Source organism: Calliphora vicina, chromosome 4, assembly GCF_958450345.1.
Source record: "Calliphora vicina chromosome 4, idCalVici1.1, whole genome shotgun sequence".
In the NCBI taxonomy this organism is placed as follows: domain Eukaryota; kingdom Metazoa; phylum Arthropoda; class Insecta; order Diptera; family Calliphoridae; genus Calliphora; species Calliphora vicina.
In genome coordinates, this window is record NC_088783.1 from 37,501,761 (window position 1) to 37,520,215 (window position 18,455).

At 29.9% G+C, this 18,455-nt stretch overlaps 1 protein-coding gene across 1 annotated transcript in view; it reads right to left on the reverse strand.

The window, feature by feature from the left end:
- Positions 1-11,483, reverse strand: part of X11Lbeta — a 280,311-nt gene extending 268,828 nt beyond the window's left edge. The window contains exon 1 of the mRNA XM_065507596.1: positions 11,376-11,483. The gene's annotated coding sequence lies outside the window, so the exon portion shown is untranslated. The remainder of the gene's footprint in view (positions 1-11,375) is intronic.
- Positions 11,484-18,455: the final 6,972 nt, after the last annotated feature.

Here is an 18,455-nt window from a genome sequence, read left to right on the forward strand (position 1 = left end):
GGCTTTGTTGGCATCAGAAAAGCGTTGTTGTGTGTTAAATATAAAAAAACACACATACACTAACAAACATTCCGATACATAGACATACAGAAGAGAATATTACAGAATGGAACAGAACTGAACAGAACAGAACAGAAGAAGTCTATAGTATATTGGTTGGTTATAATACTATGTATGCATTGTAGTATAAATACAACAACTAAGTAAAAAGCATTTCTGTGTGCACTCAAGTAAACTATAATGTACAACAGGCAGACAGATATACAAACCTTTAGCAAAATACATACATACTTTCATATACAAAGAAATGGCGTATGGAAGGTCCTACAGACAGACGGATGAACGAATTATATCAGCGGATAGATGGTGAAATGGAAAGATTGCAATTTTTCAAACGAATAAACGAGCAGAATGTTCTCAGTTAGTGTTGGTGTTTTTACACATACATTCATACATATGTATATGTACTTCAATACGAGGCTAAACTTAAAAGTTCTTTAGAACACGTGAAGTTTAAAAACGAGTAGGTTTCTAATAATATTACTATGAATTCACATAAACTTGAAAACGTTTTAAAATTTAAAAAAAAATCCTGTAAAACTGAAAAATTTTAACAAAAAGTTCTTAAAACCAAAAATATTTCTCCATAACTAGTATTTGTTATTATTTATTGTTATTGCTTTAGTTAGTTGCATTAGGGCACTGCTACACGTTCAATATATATTGTGATATTTGGATCGCGATCCATAGTAATGGATCACGCAAAATTAGGTTACTCTGCGATTTGGAACGCGATCCATCAATACTGCATGCTACACGTTCAATCGCAGTCAATATATATTGAACGTGTAGCAGTGCCCTTAGATATTTCTCGTATTTTTAACAAATTTAGAAATTTTCGGGGGTGACGTATAAGTAATATTATTTAGGGAGTAATTTTACAAAATTAACGCTAACTTTTAAAGTAAAAGAAATATTTATAAAATTTAAACTGCTTTAAAATTAAAAACTCTCTAGGTTTTATTTATAATAAAATTAAATTTAACACAATTTTTTAAAATTGGAAAATGAAAACATAAAAGAATTTTTTTTATTACGAAAATTTAAATTTTTTTTTTTAAAGAATTGAAAAATTGTCCTATATGACGTATGATTAATATTAATTTCAACAACACTGGTTATAACTTCTACAGTAAAAGAGCATTTTCAATTTGCAAAAAATAAATTGCTTAAAAAACTGTTTCACACAAATTTGAAACATTTTTTGGCAATACCAACAAATTTTAGCAAAAAGTTATTAAAACAAATCAAAAATGCTCTATATTATTTGAAGTTTAGGCATTGCTATTGAAAATGTTAGTTGCATTACTATTTCTAGTTATTTTAAACAATTTAAAAATTGTCCAATATGACGTATGATTAATATTAATTAGGAGGTATTTCAATAAAATTGGCTATAACTTCTGCAGTAAAAGAGATATCCCAAAAATGTAAAAGGTATTTTATTCAGAAGATTTGGAAGTTTATTTTGCAAAAAATATAAATGGTATTAAAGACTTAAAAAAAACTTTAAACGTCACACAAACATTAAAATTTTATTTGGAAATATTTGAAAAATATTTCTTGAACAATGAAACCATACTAAAAGATAATAGTTTAACCTGTAAATATTCAGAATATATATTCAGCTGCTCCAGTATGATTTAAACAATTAAAAAAGATATATCCATCAAATATTTAAAATTTGTCCGGGGTAACGTATAAGTAATATTATTTAGGGAGTAATTTTACAAAATTAATCCTAACTTTTAAAGTAAAAGAAATATTTAAAAAATTTCAACATCTTTAAATTTAAAATATTTCTTTATAATAAATTTAAATTAAACACAACTTTTTAAAATTGGAAAACGTCCAAAAAAATATATTTTTTACTCCGAAAATTTACAAAAATCTTATAATACCAAACATTTTAGCAAGAAGTTATTCTAACAAATCAAAAACTGTCCATTATTATTTGTAGCTTAGACATCGCCATTAAAAACGTGTGATTCTATATTTATTTCTCGTTATTTGAAACAATTTAAAAAACACTTTCCAAGAAGACGTATGATTAATATTAATTAGGAGATATTTTAATAGAATTGGCTATAACTTCTACAATAAAAGAGATATTCGAAAAATTAAAAAGGCATTTTATTTATAAGATTTCCAATTTTATTTTTCAAAACCAATAAATATTAAGTGTAATGAAATATTTAAGAAAAATTTCACAATAACTTGAAAAATTGTTTGGGAAATATTTGAAAAACAGAAACATTTTAAGAAATTGCAACAATTGAAAGGATAATATAACCTTATTATTTGTAGTTAAGACATTGCTATTAAAAACCTGTGATCCTTCTCTTACTTCTCGTTATTTTAAAAAAAAATTAAAAATTTTCCTAGATGACGTATGATTAATATTAATTAGGAGGTATTTCAACAAAATTGACTATAACTTCTACAGTAAAAGAGATATTCGAAAAATGTAAAAGGTATTTTATTTAGAAGATTTCCAGCTTTTCTTTTGCAAAAACTATAAATATTAAGAGTAATGAAATATTTAAGAAAAATTTCGCAATAAATTGAAAAAATTCTTTGTGGAAAATATTTGAAAAACTGAAAAATTTTAAGAAATTGTAACATTTATTGAGCAATGAAACCCAACTAAAAGGCTTACACTCTCTTATTATTTGTAGTTTGACATTGCTATTTAAAATGTGTGGTCCATTACATATTTCTTGTTACTTTAAAGAATTTAAAAATGTTCATAGATGACGTATGATTAATATTAATTAGGAGGTATTTCAATAAAATTGGCTATAATTTATACAGTGAAAGAGATATTCGAAAAATGTAAAAAGCATTTCATTTAGAAGATTTCCAGCTTTTCTTTTGCAAAAACTGTAAACATTACGAGTTACAAATCATACAGAAAAAACCCCAATAACTTGAAAAATCGTTTGGAAAATAGAAAAAATCTTCGAAATTATGACATTTATTCAGCAATGAAACCCAACTGATAGGCTTATATTCTCTTATTATTTGCAGTTTAGACATTGCTATTGAAAGTGTTAGTTCCATTATTTATTTCACGTTATTTCAGATGATTAATATTAATTAGGAGATATTTCAACATAATTGGATATAACTTCTGCAGTATAAAAGCTATTCAAAAATTTAAAAAGCATTTTATTTAAAAGTCCTGTAAAAGTCCTGTAACAAAAATATAAATGTGAAGATGTATTAAACATCAAAAAAATCAAATAATTTGTAACATTTCTTAACCAGAAAAACTAAACTAAAAAGCTTATAATAGCACAAACTGTAACATTTCTTAACCAGAAAAACTAAACTAAAAAGCTTATAATAGCACAAACTGTAAACAGTTACAATATATTGTATATTTAGCTGTCCAGGTTGCATTATGATTCAAACAGTCAGCAATGAATTAAGAATTTGGTCACTTTTAATAAATTTGTATGTCTATCCAACCATTTCCGAAACTTTAAATAAAGAATTTTTTTTTAAATCACTTTCAACCTGCCCTCTTACAATGCCAACATGCAGAAAACTGAAACATTTTATTTAATTTTTATGTTCGCTTATTGTTGTTTCGCTCTTTTTTTTGCTGTTGTGTTGTTTCTGTCGTTGTTTTTTTAGGGTCAGGGACATTTTTGGTCTGTTGACACGAATGAATAATGACTTCGCCTACTTCACTTTTAGCTGCACAAACAAACAAATAGAGGAGTGTGAGTAAAATGACGGTTTATTTTGTCATTCAGCTACAAGTACATACACAATATTGTAATGTATTGTAAAGTATTTGGATCTGTCCGTCTGTCTGTCTATGCAGCTCTTATTAACACATACAAAAACACCCAGAGTCCATTTGAACATACAACTTTAGTGGCACCATGAACTTTTTTTTATGCTTTTGGTGGAAGGCAAAACTGTTTTGATGCTTGTTAAGTAGGCTTTAATTGTAACTGATTTTGATGTTGATGATTCCTGGCTCACAACAACAGCGGCAGTAGCAGAGCAGCAACACAACAACCAGGCTAAGTGAAGGACTAACTAACTGACTGTATGAATGAATGAGTGAGTGAGTGAATGAATGACTCAGTGGCAATTTTCGTTGCATTTTGCTAATTTGTTTATGATGAGACACACTTTGACTTCTAATTGCATTTTCTTAATACTGTTGCCACTGCTACAGCAACTACAACAACAACAACTATTGCTGGTGCTGCTCACAACTAACAGCCTTTGCTATTGCAACAATACATTCATCATGCAGCTTTATTGCGACATACAACTTAACTAACTTCACATTCAATGTCTGAGTGTGTAATCATACAAATGCAAAACTTTAACCAAAAATTCACACTCAAACTCGCACTTACTCACAGATAGTTACATGTATTTAAACATACATTCATATAACAACATCATCATCATCATTATTATCATCGTCTACGTATGTAGATTCATTTAACAATTAAATGCTACAATGATTTTCAGCAAAAACACACACTGCTTCCCAGTAAGAACTTATGTTACAATTTCAACTGTAATCGCTTGCATTCTAGCCTTGCACATTTTATAACATTAGTGAAAGAACCACTTTCTGGTAATTCGTTCTGTAATCTAGCAGTGGCGGAAAAGACGGTAGGTTTCATTGGGGTTTTAACCCGGTTCGAGATTCATCTGACTGTTGTTTCGAATGACATGCTTTTAATTACTTTCATTTAACCTAAAGATAATTTGGTAAACGCAAATTTTGCTGGGTTACTAACATAGAAGAATAGTTACGAAATTTTCATTTGAATTCTTGCTTTCATCTCATTCATCTCAACCAACACTCACTCATACCTACATATCTATGTATTATCACACACATACTGAAATATGCAAACATGAAAATAATAAAATATTTTATAAATATGATGCACCAAACCCTCAAATTACAGGACTAACATATTCCACACATCTTTTTATACCTTTCACCATGAATGGCAAGGGTATAAATAAGTTTGTCATTTCGTTTGTAATTTCTAAATTTTTCATTTGCGACCTCACAAAGTATATATATTCTGGATCGTTATAGATAGCTGAGTCGATATAGCCATGTCCGTCAAACTGCTTGTATGTTGATATCAACTTTCCGTAGCCCCCAAATAGCTTACATACACGATTCATACATAAATATATCGATAATTCTCCCGGCTCGGTTGATGTTTAAAATTAAAATAATCGGCCCACAAATGGCTGAGATATAAAACCAGGACAACCTCGATTTTTGACCCGTTTTTTATATATATCCGGATTACTAAGTCATTAATATAGACAACAAGGATATCCAATAATTGATATTTCAAAGACCTTTGCAACGACGTCTATAAGGCCAAAGTAAGTCGGACATACAATGGGTCAAAATCGGGAAAAATATTTTTTAACCCGAATTTTTTTTCAGTTTTTTTCACTAATAAATGTAAAAAAAAGTTTTTTTTACAAAACAATTACAAAAGAAATTAAAAAAAAAATTAAATATTTATTTTAATTTCGTGAAGGGTATATAAGATTCGGCACAGCCGAATATAGCTGTAATAAAATCAAAGTTAGTATATTCAAAAAAGACGACAAACTAGGTAACAAAATTTTGATAGTATTAATTCATAATTCAAATTCGATTAAAGCATTAACTTCGAATTAATTCATAGGCATAATTCTTTACTATTTCAGATGTATTGAATTCATTCCTTTAAGAATTCTTTCTTTACATTTACAATAAATGGCGTATCTTTTAAAAGCGGTTTTTGTTTTTAAAAACTTATATGACATTTTAAAGGGTACATATCTATAATTTATTCTCACTTAGTTATTGAACGTTATAGTGTGAAAAACAAAGTTTTTTTGGCATCGAAAATGTCAAATTTTTTACCAAAGCATCGGGAAGTTTTGCTTTACTTCTTTAATTTGAAAAAAGTGCAGCTGAAGCACATCGATTGCTCACCAAAGCTTATGGTGAATGTGTTTCATCGGTTTCAACTTACGACAGATGGTTTGTGCGTTTCAGAATTGATAATTGAAGGCGTTAAGAATTGAAGGCGTTAATCAATTAAGATGGTTGTAAAACTCAACAAGAGCAGCTGCTGCTCAAAACAAAACGTTTGTGAGCAGCAAGATTCATTCAAAAGAAGGGAAATTGGTTAACTTACGAATTGAAGCCGAGTTACCTTGAAAGACGATTTTGTATGTCTGTAGCTTAAACGTTATAAAGAAAATAATTTTTGCATCGAAACCTGAAGCGTAAGACATCGTATGTGAAGACCGGCCAACCAGCCGAATCGACACCAAAGCCAAATATCCATGGCGCTAAGGTAATGCTCTGGTGTGAGCAAAAGGGTCCTATATATTATGAGCTGCTGATATTTGTCCAGAATATCACAGGGAACCTGTACCGAACGCAACTGATTCGTTTGAAGTGAGCATTGGCCGCAAAACACCCAGAATATAAGGCCAGACATCAAACCGTAATATTCCATCATGAGAACGCTCGACCGCATGTCACCCGCCTTATAGCCCCTACCTTGCCATCTCCGACTACTATTGTTTTGATCGTTGAAGAACGCTGTCTCTGAGATACGCTTCACATTGGAACAGAGTATCCGAATTTGGCTTGATTCGTTCTTGACCTCAAAAGCCAGTCAGCCGAATCTAAACCAAAGCCAAACATCCATGGCGCTAAGGTAATGCTCTGTATTTGGTGGGAACAAAAGGGTGATATCTATTATAAGCTGCTGAAATCTGGCCAGACCATCACAGGAAATCTGTACCGAACCCAGCTGCTTCGTTTGAAGCGAGCATTGGTCGAAAAACGCACAGAATATGCGACCAGACATGATACCGTAATATTCCATAATGACAACGCTCGACCACAGGTTGCGATTCCAGTTAAAAAGTATTTAGCATGAAGTGGTTGTGAAGTTTTGCCTTCACGCCAGATCATGCCCATCCGAATACTATTTGTTTCGATCGATACACGAAATTTGGCACGAAATCCATATGTTGCCAGAAATATTTATTAAGGTTATAGCTAACAAAAGCAAAACATTTAAAAAATTCCACATTTTGAAGTATACACCCAATACTTTGTATTCTCTTTAAAATTTTTATCGCACAATAAGCTTTTGAAATATTAGAAACGGCCAGAGTGAAAATTTTCGAAAATGTAAAAACCAAAATAACAAAAAATCTAGTTTAAACGCTGTTATGTATCAATACGCTGAGACCATTTTCACACTAGGCAATTTAGTTGCGCAAGTCTCTTGCCCAACAACAAAACAGCATGTAAAATTGTCATCTTCTTAACCCGACATTACATCTGGCATCAACAAACACAAGAGACTTGCGCAACTAAATTGCCTAGTGTGAAAAGGGTCTGAGGAAAATATGTCGCTAATTTGGAGATTCCAGCACGACAATGACCCCCAACACACCTTAGCGGTTGAACCGAGTTGTTACAATCCCATGAAGTACGTGTTTTGGTGCATAATTCCTAACTGTGGTAAATTACGTTCAAATCTTAAGTGAGAAATCCGCCAAGAGTGCTGTTTTCTGTTCGCTTTGGGAAGAATTCTCACTATAACAATTATGTGAACATATTAGGGAGTTCCTAGTAACATTATTCCGAATTTGAGGTTTTTCGTATAGAAAAATTCCAGAAACTTAAGGTTGCATTTATAGTAACAAAGATGTTGTCACCCCTAAAGCGCACAATGGGTCCTCGATGTAAATATTCTGCATAAATTATGTTTATTCATAGTTTTAAAATTCATAACTAACAAATTCACACACTCACTATGCAGAGTATATGTGCATTTGTGCATGTTTGTAGGAATATCTTTCTATGTTTAAGAATTTACGGATGTATATTTGTGTCCAACCGTCTGCCTATGTGTAAGTATGTATTTTAGCCCAGCAGTTAAACAAGAAGCCAATGCATCGCTTATAGACAGTAATTGTTAATAATGTCTGACCACTTGGCTGGCTCCAATTTATACATTTTGGGCCATTTGACATGTGTGTGCTCTTTGTAGTGCAGAGAGAAGTCAAATGGTTACTTTATACATTTCATGTAATCTAGCGTCAATTCAATTGTCACTTAAGTGTATCTAAGTAACCTAGACTGTAGTCAATTTAAAAGATTATTTTGTACTGTAGTTATTTTACCCACCAGAAGTGAGTTCTCCAAGGAAGGTTTGTTTATAAGCATTCGGTTATTGGACTGTCCTCAAATGTCTTTTTAACTGACCATTTGAGGACAATTAGTATCCGTACATGCTAAAATAACTATTTATATAGCTGATAAAGTAACCAGTATCTGAATCTATGTAACCGGTATGTGAATCCAATGCATGGGCAACTTTGGACCAGCAATCAAACATTGTATTCCAAAAGGGACAATTTATCTTCTTAGGACATGTGCCTGTTAAAAGCTAGTAGTAGTTATGTAACTAGTTGTCACCCTAAATTATAGGTAAAATCACTTATTAGGGACAGTTTCCTAGAACTGCTGGGATGTTACAATTCCTGTGTCTGTGTATTTGAGTGAACATATGAATGTATAAATTATTTAATTAAAGGACCTGTTGGAGTGCGAACATATTAAAACAGAAATGCTTCATTCCTCACACACACCGAGCGAAAGAGAATTATTTTAATTAGATTTTTTTTCACTCATCCTTTTTTGTTTAATGCACACACAAAATTTTTTTTGCTGAAATAGCTTTTTATCAATGTGGCAGAAACAATGTTGCAAATATTTTCATCCTTTTCATTTAATTTTATTTTATTTTGTGTGCATTTTATGAACAATGTTTATCCAGAAAATAAAGTAAAGTTTTATTTTGTATTTTATTCGCATTAAAATAATTTTAATGCAAGAATTTATATTGAAAAGTTAATAATATAATGTTGAACGATAAAAAAAAACTTTATGTCTGATAAGCCAATTATTTCATTATTATTAGAATGAAATAATGAAATGAAATTTCAATAGCCTGAAATACAGTCTATGAAACAATATGGTAGTTAAATTTATTTAAATAATTGAAATATTTGTTTTTAAAGTAAGATTTTATTAAATGAAATTAATCAAGTTTGGATAGGTTAGAGGCGGTTTATACGCAAAAACAAATATATGGGGGGTATAATGATTTTGTAATTCCTTTGGTAACACATCTATCCATTGATAGAAATTATAAGACCAGATTTATTACACAAACCTTCAACTGCCTAAACTAACTAATAAATTAATTAATAAATTCTAGCATTTTAATCCCTCATTACAAGCCAACTAAATGATTATGTAAAACACTAAACTATTAATCGAATTTGTTAAATACAATATCCCTATAAATAATTAATTTATAGTTTAGTTTTATTTATAATGTTCATATAACAATTTCAATTAACCGACTTCCCGTTAATGTCATTTACTTATTTATTTATTTACTTATTTATTTACTACATATATAAACCTACAATTCTGTATACTAAATACTATTAAAAAAATCCACAAAAAAACAGATTTATATAATATTATTGATTTATACGTTTAACAATTATTTCCCTATAAAACAGTTGGAAATAGAAAAACAACAGAAACAAAAAGAGAATGAATTTTTGAGGCGCCAGCCTTATTTAAAAAGGAAATACATCACACACACTCACATAGATTTTGTGTTAGTGATAATGTGGTGGTGACTCATGTTCAATTAATAAAATAACTTGGCTGTGTTGGGTGCTAATGAAGTTGAAAGGACTCTGACGATAATAAATGTTTGTCACGTGTTCAATGTTAAAAGCAGGAAATACTACAACGAGAAACAAGTTGAACGAATGAACGAACGAACAATGAAATCGGTCAAGTGTGACGACTACATGGTGATCCCTACATTAGTTGTGATTTAAGTGTTTATTTTAACTCTATTCAAGGGGTTTCAATTATAATGAGTATAAGTGTAGGAAACATTTCTTTAAGCCTTTACCTTTATACTTAAATATGCTTTAAATCATCTGAGTACTTTGCCTGGTAGTGCAAACTCTTTTAATTATGTCCATACTGAGAACTGAACTAGAACTGAACTAGAACTGAACTAGAACTGAACTAGAACTGAACTAGAACTGAACTAGAACTGAACTAGAACTGAACTAGAACTGAACTAGAACTGAACTAGAACTGAACTAGAACTGAACTAGAACTGAACTAGAACTGAACTAGAACTGAACTAGAACTGAACTAGAACTGAACTAGAACTGAACTAGAACTGAACTAGAACTGAACTAGAACTGAACTAGAACTGAACTAGAACTGAACTAGAACTGAACTAGAACTGAACTAGAACTGAACTAGAACTGAACTAGAACTGAACTAGAACTGAACTAGAACTGAACTAGAACTGAACTAGAACTGAACTAGAACTGAACTAGAACTGAACTAGAACTGAACTAGAACTGAACTAGAACTGAACTAGAACTGAACTAGAACTGAACTAGAACTGAACTAGAACTGAACTAGAACTGAACTAGAACTGAACTAGAACTGAACTAGAACTGAACTAGAACTGAACTAGAACTGAACTAGAACTGAACTAGAACTGAACTAGAACTGAACTAGAACTGAACTAGAACTGAACTAGAACTGAACTAGAACTGAACTAGAACTGAACTAGAACTGAACTAGAACTGAACTAGAACTGAACTAGAACTGAACTAGAACTGAACTAGAACTGAACTAGAACTGAACTAGAACTGAACTAGAACTGAACTAGAACTGAACTAGAACTGAACTAGAACTGAACTAGAACTGAACTAGAACTGAACTAGAACTGAACTAGAACTGAACTAGAACTGAACTAGAACTGAACTAGAACTGAACTAGAACTGAACTAGAACTGAACTAGAACTGAACTAGAACTGAACTAGAACTGAACTAGAACTGAACTAGAACTGAACTAGAACTGAACTAGAACTGAACTAGAACTGAACTAGAACTGAACTAGAACTGAACTAGAACTGAACTAGAACTGAACTAGAACTGAACTAGAACAAATAAAAAGATAAGGTGGGCAACGGTAACCCCCAAATATTAAATGAATTTGAGTTCAAAGGAATTTGTAATATATGAATTCTGTGGTATATTCATCAAAAACAGTTTTCAAACTTAAGTGATTTTATTTAATCATAAAAATAATTAGTGCTGACTTAATTAAAATAATTTTATAAAAATTCATTTAGTTTTTTCTTTGAAATTCAAATTACACACTTACCTTTGAATATGTTCAATAGTTTTATATATTTAAAAGTGTTTGTTTGTTTCGTTAAATATTTATTTTTTTGTGATTATAAGTTTTAACGTTGAAATAGTTTGGGTTTTGTAGTTAATTTTTAGTTTTTTCCATTAAATTGTGTTTAAAAATCAAAAATATTTTAAAGATTAAAAATATTAGTAATTTTTTTTTTAAATATTAGTTCATTAACTAGAGATTATTTTCTTTAATTTGTATGTGTAACGTTAAAATGCATTCACAATAACACAACTAAAGTAAAGGAAGGAAATATGTATTTAATAAAGTAAGTAATTAATATTTATACAGAGAATATATTTATGTAAGTATTTATGTATTAAAAGTAACAACATTGAAACTTAATATAAATATTTATATATTTCTTTTTATCTACTTTTCAAAAAAAAAAAACAATATATATGAAAACTTTTTCACACACACTTAGAAATTAAGAATTTTTAAGTATTTAACTTGTATGCAAATTTTAGTAGAGGAAATGAAAATAAATAATACAATACAATGTATGTTCGTTTTTTCATATTTTTCTTATTTATTCATAATTTAAACGCTCAAATAAAACCTGCTTTGAAATAAATAAAATCAAAATCCAAAAAAAACTAAACTAAATAATAATTGTTTAAATTTAATGTTTTTTAAACATGCAATAACAAAAACCTCCTCATTTTAAAACGGAATAATTCTCAGTTTGTTCAGTTAATTTATTAGCTACATTTATGTTTTTGCAATTTCGTTTTTAAATAATAACTACAATAGGTACAGTTATTTTATTTGTACTACTAGTTGATATAAATTATATACCTAATACGGTTTAAAAAAAATGCAAATTTCTAATACAGTTAGTTTTTTATTATTTGAAAAATAAACAAGCAAAGGGGTTGTATAGGCTGCACCGAATGTTATATATCATCTACCATTAATATATGTTTAGGATTATCAAAAAATAATACTAAATTTGAATATACAATACGCTCTACATTGTACAACTCGGAAAGTAGAAATAAAATAAATTTCAGTCGTAGATCAAATCTGAATTGAAGAACAACTCGCGCATCATCGTCGTTATCATCTCTTAAGGCCGATTTTTGTTGTTGCGCTTTCGGGAGTTAATCCACATACATTCGTTTTTTATGAAGAGGAACCTGACAGAGGACCAGTAAAAACTCATTGGAGGAGACCGATTAAGACTCAATTGAAGAAATTCTGGTGGAGGACCACATAAAACCGAATTTTGATGGAAAATCTGGTGGAGGACCATACAAAACTCATTGGTAAAGAATAACCTGGTGAAGCACCATTATTTAATAACTGTAAATCAAAACACCGATTGGACTCCAGAGCTTATGGTGAATGCTTTCCATGGGTTTCAACGTGCGAGAGATGGTTTGTGAAGTTCAGATATGGTGATTTTGACTCGGAAGACAAAGATCGCCCAGGCCAGCCAAAAAAAGTTCGAAGACCAAGAATTGAAAGCACTACACCATGTAGATTCTTGTCGAACTCAACAAGAGCTTGCAAAATCATTAGGAGCTACTCAAGCAGCAATTTTAAAACGTTTGCGAGCAGCAGGATTCTTCCAAAAGCAGGAAAATTGGCTACCGTATGGATTTAAGCGGAGAGACCTTGAAAGATGATTTTGTATGTCTGAAATGCTGTTTGAACGAAAACCATTTTTGCACCGAATCATTATTTGTTGTAGAAATGTCTCTAAAAAATGCTCATATAAGAAAAATATAAGAAAAACTAAAACTTAAGAGTGAGTCACAAAAAGCTTTTACACACTATTCCAGCCAAAACTTAACATTGGTCCAAGAAATTATTATTTTTTAGTCACATTAGCTTTTAAAAATATTTCAGATATTATCTTTTCTAAATCATTATTTTTCAACTTTTATTTCTGTCAAAATGGACAGCGAAAAAAGTGCGTGAAAAAATATACAAAACTTATCAAAAAAATCCAATATGGACTAGAAGGTTCATCGACACACTTCTTTAAATGAAATTAAACAGTATAAGGAAGACTTAAACATTGAAAGAATACCTGGATCAGGAAGAAAAAGAAGTCAAACAACTCTTTCGAAGTGCACTGAACATTTCTATCAGAAAAGCTGCTCGTAAAGTTAAATTCTCCGATTATTTTGTGCGCATAGCCAATGCTAATGCTGGGTTGAAGTCGTATAAAGTTCTAAAAGTTCCAAATAGCACACCTGTTGTGCGATCGGTGATTAAACTTATGTACTGGCAGACTTTTCATAACTTCCGGTACAAGATTTTTATGTGGCTAATGGACGAGGTAATGTTCATGAACAATACCGTACAAAAAACAAACAAAATTCCCCAAGAAACTTCTTGTGTGACAAGCCTTTTGCAGTTGTGGCAAAAGAACCCAATCATTTGAGTGTCCACAAAAACGGGTTTTACCTTTCTTAAAACAGCACAGAGTGCCTTCATATTTCTTGGCATCATGCCACTATGGAAAAAATGGCCTTAAGTGGTATTTAAACAATAATGTATATTTTGTACCACGGGAGGTAAGTCAGTAAAGTGTTCAGAATATCGGCCTGTGGAAAGGTATTGGACTCATGTAAAGAAATAATTAAAGAATATAGAAAGGTATCACAGGACATTCCCGATTTTAAACGTAAGTGTACCACATCGTTAAAAAAATTAACGGAAGCAACTATCAAATCTTTAAAGGGAGGATTTCGGGAGAAAAAAATGGATAAATTTATAAATACTGAGGAATATGCCAATATTTTTATGTTTAATGAATTTTTACAATATTTGAATAAATAAACGTATTTTTGAGAATTTGTATAATGAACGAATTTATTTAACCTACTACAAGTAGGAAGAAGGGTAGATAAAATATATTTTTAAATTTGTTTTTTTTTCAATCTTGATATCTTCTCTTATTATATTGATAACCATTTTTTTTAATTCCGCATAAATAAAACAAAAATTATATACATACATATAAAAAAGATCAAAAAATAGATGAAAATTAAATGTTTTTTTAAAAAAAAAAACTTGTACTGTGTCATATCAACATCAAATAAATATCTTTTAACTGATCGGGACTTTCATGTAGGATGAGCTGGATTCGGCTACCATAGAACAATATCGTGTGAAACCACCCCACCAGGCAACTGGCTCATGAGCCCCAGGAGAAGTTCTGTGCATTAATATAATTTGTTTTAACACTTCCAATTAAGTTATCAAAACAATTATTGTCTCATTTTGTGCATTATTATTGATGTTCTAACACCAACTGATATATTTTTTGAATAACAAAAATTACAAAAGTTAGCACAAACAAATACTTACACCAAACTATTTTCGGGAATTTTAAAAAAACAATTAATCACATCAGTATCTGATAACACCAAAAAAAATTACAAGGTCGGACCAATAAATTTTGATAGAGGAGACAAAAAAAAAGACACGGGTATCGGCGTTTTGAAAGTTTACATCTGAATTTCATTTGAGGGGGGTTAAAGTTTCCCAACTCTGGCACATTCTTATTGTTAATCGGCATAAGAAACCATGTGATCTTTATATTTTAGGTATAAAATGTGTTCAGCAAATTTATGTGAAATGTTACGGAGAACATTTTTGTAGAATATGTTAACCCTCTAAATCCTCATGGCATGGGTCTTTTTTGTTCTTCTTTTAAAAAAGAGCAACAGACTTCATTAAAACAGGGTTTTAAGGGGTTAAAATGTTCCACAAAAATATTATCCGTAAAATTTTACTGTAAGTCCCTAAATAAACCAAAACGGAGAATTCATCCAGCAAGTCAGAAATAAGACACAACAAAAGAGAGCTTATGGTTAATCACATGGTTTCTTATGCCGATTAACAATAAGAATGTGCCAGAGTTGGGAAACTTTAACTTTCAAAACGCCGATAACGTGTCTTTTTTTTGTTATCTCCTCTATCAAAATTTATTGGTGGGACCTTTTAATTTTGGAAAAAATTTGATTTTGTTGTATAGTGTAATATGTAATATGAAACTGTCAATAAACGAAAACAAACGTTGGTTATATAACAAAATCGATTGCTGTGTTTTCAAGTTAATCGGAGTTGGCAGATGTGCCCCTTTGGCCAATGGTACCCCTTCTACCCTATAAGTTTTTATTGGCTCACTCTGTAATTGGTTCGGACTTTAATATTTTATCTTAACCTTAAAGGTAACCATGATTTCATCAATGATCTACTAAAATTGTGGACCAAGAAACAAAGGCGCCATTTAATTAAACAAATATTTGGAGTAGATATTACAGCTGATATACTTTTAGATATTATGCTTGCAATATGAATGTTGTTCTGATAACTCAGACAAAAAGCTGTTATCCCAAATGAAAAATCTATGGATAATGAAACAATTTTGCTTAAATTTAATGTTTGGTTAAAATGGATACTATTTTCATATATTTTAATTAATTATGTATATCTAAATAAAACTTAACTAAATACAAAAATATTAACTAATAGAACAGTACTATTATAGTATATAAAATAATCTGTAATAAATGTAGTATGTTTTGAGTTTTATCAACAATAACTTTAATTAAATACACAAAACTATAACTCTAATAGAAACATATTAACGACAATTTTATAGAAATTTGAAAGGGAAATGTAGGGAGTAGAATTAAAGAACAGAAATAGAAATAGGAACATAAACAGAAACATAAATGGTAACATAAACACAAAAATAAACAAGATGAAAAAGTTAATCATTTAACAAATTTCGAACTCAATCAAAAAGTAATTAATTATAATTCTCACATTTTCTTAGATTTAACTGACACATTTTGGGCAAAAATTTATTTGTGCTCTCAGTTACACACTTAAACAAAAGTTTTAGCAGAGATTTGTAGATTTGAAATACACACACACACGCACTCTAAAATAAATTCAAGTAAATTTAAGTACAAAAGTTTCAATGTGTTACCGTTGTAGGGAATTATTTTTATATTATGGCTGGTAAAAGTAATTAATGTCAGTAAACATTTTTCCATTCCAAAAATCCATAAAAAAAATAGTACTTTGTTGGTTGGTTTTGTGGTCAACCAGCAAGCAGTTCGTTCGTACAAATAGACCAAAAGAATGTCAGTTTAATTAAGTACGTACAACCGTTTTGGTTTTCCGTTTCCGCTTACGAACAAGTGCAAGGGTTGGGGGGGATAAGGTGAAAGGTAAACAATTGTAGTTGTAATTTATTTGTTTTCGTTACGGTTTCTATTATTGATTATTTCATTTTTGCTGGTTGTTATTTTTTTCTTTTCGTCTTTAATTTATTTTGAGTTATTAAACACTTTAGTTAAATAGCTATTTAAATATTTTAGACAGATTTGTATTACAAAATTTCCCAAGGATTTTTTTTGTTCCTTTCTGTTTAGGTATTTTTACTTTTTATTTGTATTTGAAATATTTTCACACAACTTCAACACTTAGAGATTATTTTTATTTATTTTTTTTGGGTGATTTGTTGTTTGATTTTATTGAAAGTTTTTCCATTTTTTTCGATAGATGTTTTTAATTTTCGTTTGGTTTATTTTTAGTTACAGGGGGAGTTGATGATTTTTATTTTTCTTTGTTGCGGAGGCGCCATAAAATGCGTAAATACAAACATCAATACACACTTGTGTAAATAAAGAAAAAATGAAGACAAAAAAACTAAATAAATGAAAAAATCGAAACAGAAACGAAAAATCAGCAGGATGATGAAGAATTTCATTCTAGTATTTATTGTACCTTTTAAATAGCTGTGAATGTGTGTGTTGGTAAATATATATATGTAAAGGAGTCTATGTTTGTGTGTGAGTGTTCAAATTGTGCTTGTTGGTTTTGTTTTGTGGTTGTGTGCGTGTGTGTGTGTTTATTAAAAACTTAAAAACGGAAATAACAAAAACGATTTGCTTGTGCCTGTGTGCAAATAACAGTAAATATGTGTAAAAGTGTGTAAGTGTGTGTGTGTGTACTAAGCACGCTTTAGCACAACACGCACCATACATGTTTTTATAACACAAACACACACTCACTCACACACATACTTAAACACGCACGCATACACTCAACCAATAAAAAACGAATAAAATTTATTTTCAATAAAATTAAAAGAAAAAACACAAAAAAATCCTTAAATACAGACAGCTTAATTTTTTTTCTTATACCGTTAAGCTATTTTTCAAAACACTTTTTAGTTTGAATTTGTTGATTTAGTCTTAAATGTTTTTTTTAATAATTGATTTGGTTGAATTTAATTTTTAATTTATTTTTAGCAATTTCCATTATATATTTTTAATTTGCTTGTTCAGTTTCTGTTCTTCTTGTTAGGTTTTCTTAAGCGCGTTTGAATACGTTTTTCCAAGGAGTACAATGAAGGACTAAATGTAAAAAATTCTTATTAATATTCTCCTTGAGTAGGATGCCTGTTTGTGATATGGTGGCACATTTGGCTGAATAAGTTTGTAAGATTTTATGTGAAAGCTTTTTGAAAGCTTTTCTCTCTCACTGTCGGTGACAGTTGCTCACTCTCACTCTCTATCTCTATTTCTTTGTTGTGTAAATTCAGCATACAAAAATCAGCAATTTCAATTTGACATTTCTTTAACATTCTATTGAAATATGAAAAGGGAAAGATTGGGCACGTAGGAAATCAGAAGTAGTATGTCAAAAGAAAAAGTGAACACAAGCTTTAGCCTTTAATCTGCTTCCATACTAAGTATTCTTCATAAATTATAAAAATCGAAAAATTTAAGTGCCACATATCTGCAAATATTAAAAATTTGCAAAAAAAACACAACAAAAAAAAACATAATTTAAATCGCCATTTGTAGATGCACATGCTATATTGGAGTTAAAACAATTTGAAACATATTCAATAGTAAACATATCGGATCAACATAGAATATTTCGTTAGCTTAGTATGAAAATTAAAATTTGTAAATAAACCCCTAGAATAAGATCAAATACACCATTAGCTTAAAAACGTTTACAGTTATTCTTATTTTGTTTTTTTTTATTTTTATATTG